Below are 15,233 nucleotides of genomic sequence, written 5' to 3'. Positions count from 1 at the left end.
GAAACTGAAAGAAGAATTTTTTCAAATCTTTGTTTCCCCGGTTTCAAGGTGTTCTTGAGTTATAAATCTTTGCATTTGCTGGGCCATGCTTGGTTGCTTAGTCATGGAGCAGGAGGAGGCATTTGTAGGGGAAAGCACCTTCCGAGTTCTTTGGGGTTGGGAGGGGAAAAAAAAAAAAAGGAGAATTACCTCGTTTTCTTTCTTTCTTTTAAGTTTTTACGTAGAGAAAACACCTGGTATTTTCGTTTGAGGAAAAAAAAAATTATTGGATCTGAACCAAGCCGACAAAAGAGCAATATTTTTGTGATTAACTTTAGCTGTTTAAAGTGCATGAAAAGAAAATGGAGAAAGATATCTGCTTCCAGTTTAGTGTTCAGTTATTCAAGGTTAACTGATGACCCTATTAAGTCTACCGTACATGATGTAGGCATTTTGCAGGAACAACAACAAAAAAAAAGTAGTTGACACTCTAAATTAATTTTGTGTTTGAATTCATGAACCTTATAAAACCTAAGTTGCAATAATTCAAATATCAGTAATTTTGTGTCGATGGCTAAAGAACATGTTAACACATTAAGTCCCAAGTTTTCAATTCAGCAAACAATTGTTACAAAGTTATCATAAATGGTATATTTGTCAAGCAATTTTAAGTTTTTTTTTTTTTTAAACTGTTCCACATCGGGAATGATGGAACAGAATGGGTTAATATTATATTATTATAAGTTAATATTATCAAGTTGGAGAAAAATGAATGAAAAACATCATAGGGGTTGGGGATGCACTTCAGTGATGCAACCACTACCTGCTTGGCATGCTGGAGGTCTTGGATTGGATGCCCAGCAGCAAAAAAAAAAAAAAAAAAAAAAAAAGAAGGAAATGTAATCCGAAGTCAGCAAATGTATTCTAAAACATTGGTATCTCATTCACCTGTTGTGAATGCATATTAGACCATATATTGTTGAATTAAAAAGTACAGTGATTGAGAAATATGGATATTCATTTTTTAAGCCTAACTGAAAAACAATTTTTTAACCTTTTTGGAAAACTTGACTTTCTGTTTGGACTAAATTTATTTGTAACTTCCACTTCACACACACAATATTAAGGACAAGTTTATGATCATTTTTCTGTTTCAGGATTTCACAATAATCTGAAGATCTTTAGAAATTTTTTTAATGGCGTTTTGTATGAACTATGTTAAATGATTAAGTAAAATCAGTTTTCACTTAGATTGATAAGGTAGATATGATTTTCCAGTGCTATACCATTGAATGTACAAATTTAGATTTTCCCATTATCTAGTAAAGCACTATTTAGTTAAAAAAATTATAACACCTTTTAAGTGAATGTAGTGTAGTCTGACAGATTGTATATTATAATGTTTATGTGATTCAATATAATAAAGTCAATAAACTGCTTATGGAACCTGTTTTGGAAGTTTTGCCTTTGGCATTTTAATAATTATGAGTTAAGACTTTATGGTGATTATGAGCACTTCTCATGAGGGTTTGATCCCCAGCACTGCAAAAAAAAAGTAGACAAATATACATTTAAATATATTCGATCACTGAAAAACCAAATTATGTACAATCATCATTTTAAAAAATTTGTTTATTTTGGTGTTAGGTATTGGTACTAAAAATGCAGTACACAGTATATACTACTGAGCTACACACCAGACTCTTAAAAATTATTTTTATTTATTTATCTCTTGATACTGGTGATTAAACCCAGAGGTACTTTATCACTGAGCTGCATTCTCAGCCTTAAAAAATATTGTAAAAGTCAAAATGACCACTGTAGTTTGTGATAATGGATAAAACTAAGTGAATGCCTGCATCATGAGGATTTCCGTCAATCACTGACTATTTTAGACAAACAGTGGAACATTCAGATTGTTTCACTTAATGGGAAAATTTTTAAAGTACTATGTAAGTGGGCTTTTTTTTTTTTTTTTTTTTTTCTTTTCTTTCAGTCCTGGGAATAAATCCAGAGCCCTGTATGTGCTAGGCAGTAACTTTACCACTGAGCTACATCCCAGCTGTTTGGCTTTTTTTAAAGGATGGAGGGATCCTTTTCTAGGTAAACCTGTAATTTCTCCCCTTTGTAATCTCTAATCCTTAAATTATTATTTGAATGCAAATGAACCCAAGTCTATGGCAGATTTTCTCTCCAAACACTTCAGACATTTCTCATGGCCTTTTGATAGATCTACTCAATTTGTATACAACTCTTCCTATGTTCTCTATCCTGATTATTGGTCTAGGAATCTTCCATGTGGCTCAAATTTAAAACCAAATTCTTACTTCTCCCTTTTGCCCAACCGGATAACTCCAAAATACCTTTCCTATTCATCTTTCTATTCTCACTGCCAGTGCTGAAATGAAGCCACTCTAAATTTTTACTTTTTTTTTTTTTTCAGTTGTCAGTGGACCTTTTATTTTATTTATTTATATGCGGTGCTGATAATTGAACCCAATGCCTCACACATGCTAGGCAAGCACTCTGCCACTGAACCACAATCCCAGCCTTCTGTACATTTTATATGCCATTGTATTCTTGACAAAGCCAATATTCCTCAGCTTGGACTTTGTATTAGTTAATGTACAGGTTTGAGCCAGACACTGGAATAAAACTGTAATTCTGGCTCCTGGAGAGTCTTGAGATAGGATTACCAACCTGAGTTATTTAACAGGACCCTGGCTCAAAATTAAAAGGGTTAGGAATGTAGCTCAGTGGTAGAGCTCCCTGTGTTCAATCCTCAGTACTGCAAATAATAAGCCAGGCAGATGGCACATGCCTGTGATCCCAGTGACTTTGAGAGCAACTTCAGCAATTTAGCGAAGCCCAGTCTCAAATAAAAAGGACTGGGGATGCAGCTCAGTGATAAAGTACCCCTGGATATTCAATCCTGAGTATCAAAAAATAAAATAGTAATAATAGATATTTGGCTACTATGATAAACTGAAAAAGTAATTGTGACGTTAAAGAATAAAGTTTAGCTGGGCCTATACCTGTAATTCAAGCAGCTCAGGAGACTGAGGCAGCAGGATTGCAAGTTCAAGACCAACCTCAGCAATTTAGAAAGACCCTATCTCAAAATAAATGTATAAAAAGGCTAAGGGTATATGTAACTCAGTGATTAAGCACCCCCTGGGTCCAATACTCTCTTTCCTGTGTAAAAGCACAAGCTGACAGGTGGCTGTGCGACACACAGCTGTTAGCTCCACCCCCCGCCCCCACTCCTGTTTCCTGCTCATCCCACCTCATCATGCAGACCCAGACTGTGAACCAACATGGCTGATTTACATCCTGCCCTTCACCACAGGCCTAAACTGAAAAATTAAGTCTATTGTGCTAGGGGATAAGTCCTTGCAAGTGGTAATAGTGTTGTGGGAATCAGGCAAGAAGCTGCCAAGGACACTTAAAAAGAGTGAGAGAAACCAAAAGTTTATTTTACTCTGGTGGCCCAGATCAGCACTCCAGATTCTGAGCACTCCTTACCTGTTTTTCACAACATTTATAGGCTATCTAATGTCATAAACAAGAATGAATACATTATAAAAGGCACAAATGAGAAGTGGAAAACAGTGAAGAAAATTAAACATTTTTAGAGTCAAGAGAAGAAAGGTTAAAGAGAGCCCTCTACAATTCCCCAAATGTAAATCCATGCATAGTGGTAATGGTTAGACAGCACTGTGAATATACTTACTGCAACTGAATTGTAAACTTAAAAATGGTTAAAATGACGAAATTTGTTTTACTAAAATAAAAATATAAACCAAAACAATGGACTAGAACAACTTTTAGAACTGCAAGAACACCCAACATTAAAGGTTTAAATCTAGATATTGAAAGGCAAACTCTGAATCTGGGAAGTCAACCCAGAATGGTTAATATTGAGATGTAGTCTTATAAAATGCTTAGGTTTTAAAAACAAGAAAAGAGCTGGATGTGGAAGCACATACCTGTAACTCCAGTGTCTTGGGAAGTGGAGGCAGGAGAATCTCAAGTTCAGGGCCAGCCTCAACAACTTAAAGAGACCCTGTCTCAAAATAAAAAATAAAAAGAACTGGGAATGTAGCTCAGTGGTAAAGCATCCCTGGGTTCAATCCCTAGTACCAAAAATGATTTAATAAAAATAAGAAAAGGAACTTTTTGCAGTTGTGGAGAAAAAAACCCACTCATGTGGAATAAAAATCACACTGGAAATCTGGGTGTGCTGGTGCCCACCTATAATAACTCATGTCTTGCCAAGGCATCATTTTAAGAATTTAGGACAGTAACAAACATTTATGAACATGAAACAACTCAAGGAATGTTGTTTCCATGAATCCGTCCTGAAGAATATAATAGAGAACAAATTTCAAACAACCAAAAAATGATTGAAAAGTCTTCATTATAAGGTAAGTGGTAAGCACTGAATGTATTTTGAATGTAGCACCAAGATGAAAAGGTAGGGATAATGGTGATATGTATGTAAATGTTATATAGTCTGACAATATAGACATAATAATATAACCCTCCCCATTCATACACACAATCCCCAGAAAAGCTAGGGAAGGAGGGGTTAGGGATTGAAACCAAATCCCTGTATTTATAATTATGTCAAAGGAACCCAAATACTATGTGTAAATATAATGCTCCATTGGAAAAAAAAAATTAGCTGGGAGGAAAAAGATAGTTTTTGAGGCCAACTGGGAAAGCTTAAACATACTCAGATATATGAAATAGAACAATAAGAATACCAGTGATTTCCAGGAATGGTGGTGCATGCCTACAATCCCAGTGACTCCAGAGGCCACAGCAGGAGGATCACAAGTTCAAGGGCCAGCCCTACTAACTCAGTGAGGCCCTAAGCAAGTTAGTGAAACCCTGTCTCAAAATAAAAAGGACTGGGGGTGTAGCTCATGGTAAAACCCCTGGGTTCAATCCCCAGTCGTTGTCCCCCCACCCCCTCCCCACCAGTGATCAAGATGAGATCTTGAGAGAGAAGGAAGAAAATAGCTAATTTTGTTATTGCTTATATCAGGAAACTAACAGTATCTTAAAAGAGGTGATGGAATGAAGGTATTATAAAAAGAAATTACTATAAAGTTAACCACAGGAACAAAATTCACAAACCTTTACTAAAACTAAAAGAAATATTCCCTAAAAAGTAAAGAAGAGAGACTACACTGGTACACTATCATAACACCAAAAATATCAGTTTGTGATATGGTGTTGTATTAAAAAATAGATATTTGCTCTTTTTCTTCCCTGGTTCCTGGCACAGGCTCCTAAAGCCATTGGAATTTTCTGGGTACTGGGAGAAATATCTTACTCATAAGAAGTCCTTCTCAACCTTTCCTGAGATTATGCTTATGAGGTAATTTGAAGGGTGGGAGCTGATTGCTAGAATAAGCAACCATATGGTTAGAGGATCAGAAGAGCTTTCAGTCCCATCTCCTAGACCACTGGAAAAGGAGAACTTCTAGAGACTGAATTCAGTCATCAGTGGTCAGTGATTTAATTAATCCTACTTACATAACAGCCCCCCTAAAACCCTAACTCATGGAGTTGCTGGGTTGGTGAACTCATGGGAGTGCTGGGAGAGTGGTACACCCAGAGCGGGCATGGATACCCTGCATCCCCAACCCTATCCCTTGCCCCATACATCTCTCATGTTTGGCTATTTCTGTATCATATTCTTTATAATAAACTGATAGTAGTATGTAAGACACTTTTTGAATTTTGTGAGCTGTTGTAGCAAATTACTGAACCTGAGGAAGGGTTGTAGGTAACTCTGACTTATAGATGGTTGGTCAGAAGGTTAGGTCACAATTTGGGACCTGCAATGAGTGTCTGAAGTGATAGTTTTGTGAATTTGAGCTTTTAACTTAGGAGGTCTCTGCCAATTCTGGTTAGTTAGTCTCATGATTGAATTGTAGGGTCACCCAACTAATGTCCAGAGAGTTAGAGAATTGCTTAGTGTGAGAGTTAAATCTACACATTTTGTGTCCAAAGTGTGAGTATATAGAGGAAGCAGGCTGTTTTCTTTTTAAAGGCCTTCAAAGGTAAATAGACTTAACTTAATGAAAAAAAAGGGATTTTATATTGCTTATACAAAAGGTTACAACTGTAAAAAGTATGAATAAAAAAAGGAATTTATGGCCGGGCGTGGTGACGCAAGCCTGTAATCCCAGCAGTTTGGGAGGCTAAGGCGGGAGGATCGTGAGTTCAAAGCCAGCCTCAACAACTTTGCAAGTCCCTAAGCAACTAAGTGAGACCCTGTATCTAAATAAAATATTTTAAAAGGCTGGGGATGTGGCTTGGTGATTAAAGAGTCCCTGGGCTTAATCCCTGTTGCCAAAAAAAAAAAAAAAAGGAATTTATAATAAATTGAGAATAATCTAAACAATATTGTTAATAACCATAAAAGGGATGAGCAAATAAATGCTAGATAAATGTACATTTTAGAAAGGTAAGGTTCATCATCTTGGTATTAGACAAGGCAAAATTTAGGCCAAAAAGCATGAAAACAAAGAATATTTTATAACTTTAAGGCTACAATTCACAATAAAGATTTTTGAAATCTTTACCTTTTGGTAAGTCTGTTTACCCAAAGACACAACACCACTGTCAAGAACTATTAGAGATAAGGAGAAATAGAAATATGCTAATAATAGAGACTCAACACACCTCTGTCAGCATAAGTGGATGAAAAAATTAGTCATAGAGTCAATAACATAGATTTTACAAATGTACATTAAACTCCAAATCCACTAGTAAGGAATACATGTTTTCAAGTGTATATGGTACATTTATAAAAAATATCTTTTATGTTAACCACAAAGAAAATGTCAGTTCAAAATTATGAAAACTGTCAAGCAAAATTCTGGCCGCATACAATAAAACTAGAAAATTATTTAAAAGTAAATATAGACTCTCCAGGTTTCAGTAGGATGAGGTGACTGCATAAATCCAAATTTCCCTAGGTATTCTCCAAAAAGAGAATACAGGACTATAAGTGTGCCTACCTAGCATTAAGTGAAATCATGGGTATGTGAGGAAGACAACACTGCAGTCCAGCAGACCAGCTCTGGAACCCATGCACAAGTAGTAACTGAAGTGGAGACTGTAGAAAAGAGAACAGGGAAGCAGGACTAGCAGAACACAGATAAAATAATTTCCTCTTCATCTCCATCCTGAATAGGGAAATTCCGAGAAGAGGTGTGAGGCTTGTTGGAGGAAAAGAACTTGAAAGTACTGTTTCTAGGAAGAGGGTACATTGAAGGGGCACTTTGCAGGGGCACTGAACCTCGAAATAGTGGAGAGTGGGTGGTAAAAGAGAAGGAAGTAGTAGAAATTAAGGATCCTGCCGGGCAGGGTAACACATGCCTGTAATCCTAGCCAAGGCAGGAGGATCAAAGTTCAAAGCCAGCCTCAGTAATTTAGCAAGACCCTGTATCAAAACAGAAAAGGTTGAGGATATGGCTCAGTGGTTAAACATCCCTGGGTTCAATCCCTGGCACCAAAAAAGAAAAAGAAAAAAAAAAAAAAGGAAGAAAGAAACTAAGGATCATGGTGAAAAAGAATAGAAAAAAGATCAACCTCTCCTCTCATCCAAAAAAAGAATAACTGATGAAAAAAAAACCCTAATTAGGTACTATTGAACTAAGAATACAACAAATCATCCAAATCCTTCACTCCTGTGTATATACAATTGCCATCTGGCTTAAGAAAAATAAAACACTTAAAAATGAACAGAAGGTGGCAGACAACATCCATATAAAGTTACTTCAAGTAGAAAACAAAATGAGAGTCAAAACATTTCAGTTGATGAAAAGCTTCCCCAAAACATTCAAGTGTAGAGCTGAAGAAAACTACAGCACAATGCCCCTACCTGAGTTAAATTCAAGCATTTGCAGAGATAAAAAAGATTCAAATTCAAAACCCTGAAACAAATGGACAAGAGAGGAAAAAGTGAAATTATTATACTCAGGAAATAAATGAAACAGAGAAGTCACTCTTTAAAAATGAATTTAAATTTCAAGATAGTTAAGTGAGGAAAAAATTTGATTGAATTAGGGGCACCGAGAATAGGCATGAAGTCAACCAAGAGAATGAAAATTAAATGAAGAAAGGTAAAACAAATAGAAGGTGACTTTGTGTGTGTCTAGTGCTGGGAATTGAACCAAGGGTGCATGCTAGGCAAGTGCTGTACCACTGAGCTGTCTCCTCAGCTCTAGAAGGAAACTAATACAGAATGTATGTAAAATTAGATTTCCTAAGGGAAAAAAAATAGCAGAGCTAATACTTAAACTAACATCCTTGGAAACATTATAAACATAACACTCAACTGTGTCAGCTCAGATATGGGGTGTAGTTCAGTGGTAAGATGCTTACCTTGTATGCTTGATACCCAGCAACACACACAAAGAAAAAGCTCATTGTATACTGGGAAAATTGATCCAAAATGGTCAGCGCCAAGTCAGGTCCTAATAAAACTGTTGGACTTTTAACATAAGAAGAAAAATTCCTCTGGGCTTCCAGGCAGAAAGAAGAGGTTAGCAACAGACTTAACAACAACATACAGAGTAAAACAGCCATAGAACAACATAGTTAAAGTCTATGAAAGTATAAGCCAGGGGTTTTATAACTAAGTCTCATTCCAGAAAAAGCAAAAACCAGATAAATCCCAGTATATTAACCAAAAAAAAAAAAAAAAGTATGTGATGAAAATTGTCATGAGCAAAGACAAATGACCTCCAAAGGGGGAAATATTTGGATTTATGTCACCAAGAGCTAATCTCCTTAATGAAAACAACTTACTGAAAATCCAGGCAAATAAGACCATCAACCCCAATAGACAAAAGGACCAGCTGGGTGCAGTGGTGCATGCCTGTAATCCCAGTGGCTGGGGAGGCTGAGGCAGGAGGATCATGACTTCAAAGCCAGCCTCAGCAAAAGCGAGATGCTGAGCAACTCAGGGATACCCTGTCTCTAAATAAAATAAAAATAGGACTGGGGATGTGGCTCTGTGTTCGAGTGCCCCTGAGTTCAATCCCCAGTACCAAAAAAAAAAAAAGATCTGAAGAGAGCTCATAGGAAAGAAATACAAAAATAAATAAAAGAAAAACAGAAATGCAGATAACAGATGTATAAAAGATGTTCCAGCTCCAGTTATACAAAGGGAAATACAAATTAAAGAATTAAAGCTATCCTAAAGCATTTCTCACCAGAATCCAAAAGTTATACAGTATACTTTGTAGATTGTGGGGAAATAAGCATTTTGATACATTGCTGATAGGGATGGCTACATAACCACAAACTGCGTGGGAGGGAATTTAGCCAACAAAATTACATATGCATTTATCCCTTGGCATTGCCATTTAACTTTTAGGTATATGTTCTAAAAACACACTGAAATAAAATGTGAACTGTTTTGTATATAGTTGCAGCGACACTTGTATTAGCAAAAGATGGGAAACAGCTAAAATGACCATTAATAGGGCACCGATTGGATGAACTTCAGTACATGCATGCAATGGAACAGTCTCCAGGTAGAACCCTCTTTGTCCAGAGGAACAGCATATAGAGTTAGAGGCACAAAGAACGAACAAGGGAAAGATACCAACAATGAAAGATTTCCCTAAATACAACTTGTTCATATTTTGACCTTAGAATCATGGATATTTTACACATTCAAAAATAAGATTAAATGAAAAGAAAAATAAAAGGAACTGAAACAAATTTATACAATTGTATAGCATTTTGGCAACACAGCCATAGAAGAAAAGGAACGATTTCTAGTGGTTTTAGAAGACGGATTTTAGAGTGTCCCTTTTCAGTAGGAGTATTTTGGTGTATTTCTATTTTTTAAATATTTATTTATTTTTAATATTTATTTTTTAGGTATAGATGGACACAACACAATGCCTTTATTTTTATGTGGTGCTGAGGATCGAACCTGGGTCCTGCCCGTGCTAGGCGAGCACTCTACCACTGAGCCACAATCCCAATAAAGTGAAAATAAAATACAAAATTTCATGAGCCTAGGTTACATGGCAGGCATTGTGCTGGCACTCCTCTGTGTGCTATCATTTGGTTCTTTTATATTTGTTTGTTTGTTTTTGGTACAAGGGATTGAACTCAGGGCACTTGGCCACTGAGCCACATTCCCAGCCCTATTTTGTATTTTATTTAGAGTTTCACTCACTGAGTTGCTTAGCACCTTACTTTTGCTGAGGCTGGCTTTGAACTCTCAATCCTCTTACCTCTTGCCTCAGCCTCCCCAGCCACTGGGATTAATGTTTGCACCACCGCCGCCAGCATCATTGATGCAGCTACACATTGTCATCTACAAACCTGATAGGTTCCCTGAATAGGTTCAGAGAGCTTAAGTCGTTGCTTCATATTATCCATTTACTTAGTAGGAGATTGTGACTTAAACCCATATCTATATGATTCCAAAGCCTGTGTTTTTTCTACCACATTATTGCAGGATATACATCAAATTTTAAGAAGAAAGAAAATCAGGAGCTAAGGATTCTGTTTAAACCTATAGTTGCTGCTCAGAAAATAAGGATGCAGACTCCAAATTGTTGGTTTACATGTGCTTCAAGCAAGAGCAGTATACTAAAGGAGAGAAGTGTAAGTTTTCTCTTATTTCTGATATGAAAATGTCAACACACACATACACACGCATATTTTGATGTTGAAAATAAATTTTACAAAGTTGTCATTGATGAATGAAATTAGTAAAAGATATTAAATAAAAACATGTGGTGAAGCAAAAAAGAAAAAACTAGCAGGCTTGGGTTTTCTTGATACTGTTAAAAGCTGGGGGTGCAGTGGGGGGAAAGACCTGAAAAGGGCTGTGACACTTCAAAGGGTTTTGTGACATTTCAAAGTTCTTTCTTCTATGTTTTGTGCTATAAAACAATAAAAAGATAAAAGAGCTATGATTTTACCAAACATCTAATGGGCAAAGAGCATCCTTGAATCTGAAAAGATTTTGTCTGGAATTTTTTTTCCCCTAAGACAAGATACTAGTTTAAATACGTTGTGTTTCCTCCTGTTGGAGAAGTGGGCTGTAGAGAATTTAGAGATGCTAGACCTCCTTCACCCAAGCCAGCCCTTCATATTTCTACTGTTTTTTCTTGATTATAAATATATTTTTCATTCAGCCTAATGTTACTTTTTTTTAAAAAAATCCAACTCTTGAAATAATTGTGGCAAGGATTTTATCTTGTTTTTATTCATTTGTATTTGATTATGATGGAAAATATTTAAATTTGTATCTCTGAAAGCAATGAGAGAATATGTTGGATTTATTTTAAAGATTTTCAAAATTTTGAAGATTTTTCTTTTTTGTCAGAAGCTGTGTTGATCAGTGACTTTGGTGAAAACTGAGATAACTGAAACGAATTTGCAGATGATACATGACTTCTAAGGTAAGATAATGTAATAAAGCTCAAGATCACAATTATTGCCAGGTGTGGTGGTACACACTTGTAATCCCAGTGACCTGAAGTCTGAGGCAGGAGGATCACAAGTTTGAGGCCAGCTTTAGCAACTTAACAATGCCCTAAGCAACTTATTGAGGCCTTATCTCAAAATAAAAATAAAAGGTCTTTGGTATAGCTCCATGATACAGTACCCTTGTATTTCCCAGTACCACAAAAAAGAAAAATAATCATAAAACATAACAAGGGGAAAAATCAAAATACTATGAGCAAGATTTAAACAACAAACTGTACCATATCTACAGAGATTTCAGCTATAATAAATATCTAATACATAAAATCAATATATTTGATATGTTTAATAAATAAAAGGAGTTATAAAACATAAATAAAAAATAAGAGACTAGGAAAGTGGCCAGACAATCTTAAAAAGAAATAATAACATATCAGAAATGAAAATTATTTATAATAATAGAATTTTTAAAATTAGCCAGGCATGGTGGCACTGCCTGTAATCCCAGCGGCTCGGGAGGCTGAGGCAGGAGGATCCTGAGCTCAAAGCCAACTTCAGCAATTTAGCAAGTGCTAAGCAACTCAGTGACACCCCGTCTCTAAATAAAATACAAAAAAAGCCTGGTCGTGTGGCTCAGTGGTTGAGTGACACTGGGTTCAATCCCCAGTACAAAAAAAGAAAAAATAATGATGGGCTAATCTAGCACATAGGCACAGTTAAAAAGAAGGAAACTACAGAGAACTTTATACAGAGAGAAAAAAACAAAATATGAAAAATATTGTGAGACAATCCATTCAGACTCCGGAAAGAAAACATGGAATGGGTATGAAGCAATATAGTAACCATTAAAAAATTGCCAGAATAGATGAAAGACACAAATCTTCCGACTTAGAAAGCCCAGTATATTCCAAGTAAAGTAAGTAAAAAGATGTGCATAGCCACATTATTGTTAGGTTGCAGGTTGCACAATTGAGATGTGTAGATCACAACCCACACATTGAAAAATACTCTTATAAAGGTACTATTCAAGAAAAAGGCAAATAGTTCTAAAACAAAAGAAGAACTAGTAATTTTAGTTGGCCACATGAATAAATTTAAGCATTATTAGAAGACAGAAACAAAATAATGTTATATTCATGCTTCACAAATAAGGCATAATTATAATACTGTACTGGCCTAAATGGCATTTAAGCCAGTAGAGCTTGATTGGAATTTTAGGATTCTAAGGTCCATGTATTGTGTTAACTAAAGGTATACCAATTTCAAGTATAATCATTAAATGAAGACAAATAAGATGTTTCTTTTAAGACAGCAAGAAGAAAAATAAACGGGGTAGGGGAGAACAATGATTAATTTAAAAGAAGTCCAGAAATAAGTACTCATTTTTTTCTGGTGCTGTGGCTTGAACTCCGTCCTGCATGCATAATCAGCTACCAAGAAGCTACACCCTAACCCAAGTACTCATTTTTTGTTTTACTTTTTTTATTTTGAAATTCATCCATGTTGTTACTTGTATCAATAGATTGTCCTTTTTATGAATATAGCATAATTTGCTTATCCATGCATTTGTGGATGGAATCAGGTTGTTTCTGGATTTCACCTAATACAGAGAAAGGTACTATGAATGTTCATGTATAGGTCTTCATGCGGGTATGTACTTTCTCTTCTCTTGGATGAATTTCTTTTTTATTTTTTTAATTTTTTTATTAGTTGCTCAAAACATTACAATGATCTTCACATATCATACATTTGATTCAAATGGGGTAATTTCTAAGGGTCAAATGGCTATGACATATGGTAGATGGATATTTGACTTTTTAAGAAGCTACTAGATTATTTTCCAAAGCAGTTATCAACAGTAAATGAGTAATCAAGTTGTGGTATATCAATTCAACATACTACCACTCAGTGATGCTTATACCAAGTAGATGTATCTCAGAACAGTTACACTATGTAGAAGAAGCCAGACCACTCTCTGCTATTTTATTCCTCTTGCTAAAAATTCTAGAAAACACAGTTAACATATAGTGACAGAAAGCATATCAATAAAATGTGGAGTATAGAGCAAGATGATAGATTATGAAAGGACAGGAGAAATCTGGAGGGTGATATAGTCATTATCTGACTATTATTATTATGGTGATGGTTCTACAAGTACATTCAGGTATGTCAATATTTTTCATGTTGTACATTAAAATATGTATAGTTTATTGTTTGTCAATTATTTCTTCTTTTTCTTATTTTTATTTTTCAGTACCAGGAATTGAACCCAAGGATGTTTTACTTCTGTGCTATATCCCCGTCCTTTTCATTATTTATTTATTTTAATTTTTGGTACTGGGGATTAAACCTAAGGGTGCTAAACCACTGAATCACATCCTAGCCATTTTCATTTTGAGACAGGGCCACACTAAGTTGCTTAGGGCCTCACTAAATTGCGGAGGCTGGTTTGAACTTATGATCTTCCTGCCTTAGCCTCCCCAGTTGCTGGGATTACAGGTGTGCAACACTGCATCCAGCTTTATTTTTTTATTTTAAGTCAGAGTCTCACCCATTTCTGTGACTGGCCTCAAACTTGAGATCCTTCTGCCTCAGAAACTCTTGGGATTCTAGGCATACGTAATTGTGTCTAGCCAATTACTTTTTAGGTCTTTTTAAAGAAAATAAAAGGGACAAGGAAATAGAGTAACATGTCTTGATAAAAACTCAGGTGGAAGGCCCAAAGATTTGTTCCTATTTGGATTACATGACCTTTAAGTCTCTCAGTGTGATTCAGTGAAAATATGAAGGGATCTTTAGTCATGTACTTCAGGAAACTTAACACAAAAAAAACCCAAATAACCCAATTAATAAATGGGCAAATGAATTAAACAGATACTTCTCAAAAGAAGAAATACAAATAGCCAACAAATATATGAAAAAACGTTCAACATCATTACCAATTTGGGAAATGCAAATCAAAACTACACTGAGATTTCATCTCATACCAGTCAGAATGGCAGTCATCAAGAGCAAACTATAATAATTGCTGGAGAGGATATAGAGGAAAAGGAACACATTTAGACTGTTGGTAAGATTATAAATTAGTACAACCAGTATGAAAATCAGTGTGGAAGTTCCTCAAAAGACTAGATATGCCCACTCCTCAGTGTCTATCCTGAGGAATTAAAGTCATCATACTCTAGTGATATACATGCATGTCCATGTTTATAGCAGTACAATTCATAATAGCCAAACTTTGGGAACCAGCCTAGAAGTCCATCAATGGATGAAGGGATAAAGAAAATGTGGAGTTTTATTTGGCCATAAAGAAAAATGACATTTTGTCATTTGCAAGAAGTGGATGGAACTTGAGACTATTATATTAAGCTAAATAAGCCAAACTCAGAAGGTCAAGAGTTGTATGTTTTCTCCCATATGTGGAATCTAGAGAGGAAAAAGGAAAAGAAAGGTTGGGGGGCCAGTGAAAATCAAAGTGATATCAGTAGATGGAAGAGACCAGGGGAAAGGAGAAGGGTAGGGAGGGAGGCAGTGATACTGGCCAAATTGTATTGTTACATTGTGTGCATGTAGCACATGTGACAACAGATCCCATCATTATATACAATTATAATGCACCAATAAAAAAAGTGAAAGGACTAATAAAAAGAAAAGAATACATAAAGGGAGCAGGTATGACATTCTCAATATTAAATGATAGGAATTATTAATTAGGATTCAAAAATCTAATAACAAGCAGATAACCTCAGGTGGCTGTCTATATCAGCTTC

General features: G+C 35.6%; 1 protein-coding gene across 3 annotated transcripts in view; it reads left to right on the top strand.

Annotated features, from left to right (window-relative positions):
• The window catches only part of Cab39l (calcium binding protein 39 like), a 128,005-nt gene that overhangs the window by 856 nt on the left and 111,916 nt on the right, over positions 1-15,233 (top strand). For 2 of the 3 annotated variants that reach the window (XM_027928860.2, XM_027928859.2), the window contains exons 2-3: positions 10,487-10,635; positions 11,363-11,438. The gene's annotated coding sequence lies outside the window, so the exon portion shown is untranslated. The remainder of the gene's footprint in view (positions 1-10,486; positions 10,636-11,362; positions 11,439-15,233) is intronic. The other variant, XM_071611515.1, reaches the window with a different exon arrangement.

The sequence above is a fragment of the Marmota flaviventris genome, chromosome 4 (assembly GCF_047511675.1).
Source record: "Marmota flaviventris isolate mMarFla1 chromosome 4, mMarFla1.hap1, whole genome shotgun sequence".
NCBI lineage: Eukaryota > Metazoa > Chordata > Mammalia > Rodentia > Sciuridae > Marmota > Marmota flaviventris.
Note: the sequence above shows the minus strand (reverse complement) of the source record. Positions and strands in the feature narration are given on the sequence as shown.